This window comes from Rhagoletis zephyria, unplaced genomic scaffold (assembly GCF_001687245.7).
Source record: "Rhagoletis zephyria isolate East Lansing unplaced genomic scaffold, Rhagoletis_zephyria_1.1 Rzeph_scaffold_04902, whole genome shotgun sequence".
In the NCBI taxonomy this organism is placed as follows: domain Eukaryota; kingdom Metazoa; phylum Arthropoda; class Insecta; order Diptera; family Tephritidae; genus Rhagoletis; species Rhagoletis zephyria.
The window spans coordinates 14,934-17,256 of NW_016161985.1; the positions used below are offsets into that span (position 1 = coordinate 14,934).

Genomic DNA, 2,323 nt, shown 5'->3' on the forward strand with positions numbered 1-2,323 from the left:
AAACTTGGATTTATACGGGGTTTCTTAAAGAAAGAACTATATTTTTATAAATAAATAGCCAAAATTTAACAACGCAGAAATAGTATGTTAAAACTTGTCAAAATATGGTGCAGCTATAATTTTTTCTACCAGTGTATGTATATATGTATATTATACTTATAAATTTATTTTTACCTAAGGGTGAATTAATGAGAATATTAAAATAAACTTGACTTTATTTACTTCTTTTATTCCTGAGGTTATATTGACTCGGGCTTGCCTCGATTGAATCACTTAGGCACGCCACTGGTAGAAGGGCAAGAGTGAGTTGTTAGAGCTTCGCGTCCACTTATGGGAGATTTTTTACCATAATTGGATATTTTTGGTGTCCGCGTCCGTTTATCGGAAAGACCGTGTATGGGAGAGCATTTTCTATGGAAAAAAACCAAAAATTGTTCAATCCCAAGAATGTGTCCGCTTATAGGAGATGTCCGCTTATTTGAGCGTCCGTCTATGAGAGCTTTCACTGTACATATTATCTGTATTAAAACCATACATTTAAAAATTCTGATAAGCAAATCCGAACAATTTGTGAATAACTCGTCAGTCATATTAGATCCGCCATTTTGAATTTTGAAAAACAACATCGTAATCAGCGACCGCGACAACCCCCGAGTAACGAGTTTCAAGCGAATTTGATTAATTTCAGAATAGTTTGTCAGATTTGATTTTTTTCTTGTGAAAGTACCTAACTTTGAACTGAAATTGTGAAAAAACGAATGCAGCTAGAGATCAGCGGTTTATTGCATTGGCAAGAGCGGCCCGTTTACTATAAGAGTCGATGAAAAAGTGAAAACCGTTTTTTTCTGACCGTAAATCCCTTCTAACTTTACGTGTCACATATATAGATGTGTATACTCAAAATAAAATTATAGCTTAAAAAACTAAAACCTCGCTATTATAATTTCCTTTCGTACTGTCATCAGGTATGTAACTTGAGAATAGAAATCGCTGCATCTTTTAGGCGCATCAATATTACAATGTTACATACCGAGCTAATAAAAGGGAGGTAAAAATGGACTGACATGTATTTTCATATGTAGGTTAAGTTAAATAATGTCTGGAGTGCAATGGGGTATAGTCGTTGCGCTGGGTATGCAGTTACGCTTGCATGGCTATACTCAATGCGTCCTCGTTCGCGCACTCTGGGCAACGTGAGCAACCCATGTGCGAGATGCGGTAACCAATCCGAGTGGAGCCTTGGGTCACGGCAGAAAGAGAGGGAGCTTCGGTGGGGCCACTCTGACTTATTCGGTTTAAGGGCTCACTGAAGTCTGCAGCGTCTGTTCACCAGTAGGTGCGGNGGACGTTGGGATAGCGCACTATCTATCAAGTGGCCCGTATGAAACTCCGATGAAGCCACCTCCCCGGGACTGCTTTCGCATTTCATCAGAGAGAGGCCATGGCATACAGAATGCCTCACTCCATAACTTCATTTTCGTATTCCCCCATCCACATTTGTGATAAGGGGTTCAAGAGCGTTTTGTCGTCTGTGCTTCGTGAAGAGATTCCCTGCGGAGTAAAAAACAAGAGTGAAACACAATTATTGTCAATTACTTCATTTATTTCACTGATTAAAGCCTCTCTCTATCCGGCGGCGTTGTTCCCTTGCTCTAAGCTCAGTCATTATATCTTTACTGACAGATTTCACTCCGTCCCAGACCTTAATGTCATTTATCATGTATGATAGCAAGTTTTCAGGACTCGGGCTAGTCAGAACCAAATATTTTAATTTGTTTCTTTTAACGGAAAAAGAAGGGCATGCAAAGAATATATGCTCTGCGGTTTCCGGTACATTTCCACATGAACCACACGCCATTGTGTCATCATGACCATACTTGCACAAGTACTGTCTGAAACAGCCATGCCCACTCAACAGTTGGGTCATATAAAAATCTACTTCGCCATGTGATCTGCTCAGCCAGGCTTCGATGCTCGGGATGAGTCTGAAGGTCCAGCGACCCGACGAAGACGCTTCCCACCGTTGTTGCCATTGGGCGAGGCTTTTTTGGCGTTCGGCCGCGATATCGTGCTTAGAGAGGGCTCTGACTTTGGATCGGGAGGTCAAGTAGGTGCGCTGGATCTCGCTAGCCATTAGATCAACAGGCATTATACCAGCAATCACACTGGCGGCATCATGCGAAACTGTCCGGAAAGCACTACATATACGTTTAACTTATTAACGTACGATTTATGTTTGAGTGCATGTCCCCAAACAGGGGCCGCATACATAACAACCGATTGTGTTACTTTACTCAAGAGTTTCCTTCGATTCTGACTAGGA

General features: G+C 41.3%; 1 protein-coding gene across 1 annotated transcript in view; it reads right to left on the bottom strand.

Annotated features, from left to right (window-relative positions):
* Positions 1-1,483: 1,483 nt before the first annotated feature.
* Positions 1,484-2,323, bottom strand: part of LOC108371344 (iron-sulfur cluster assembly enzyme ISCU, mitochondrial-like) — a 25,652-nt gene continuing 24,812 nt past the window's right edge. The window contains exon 3 of the mRNA XM_017626895.1: positions 1,484-1,551. The gene's annotated coding sequence lies outside the window, so the exon portion shown is untranslated. The remainder of the gene's footprint in view (positions 1,552-2,323) is intronic.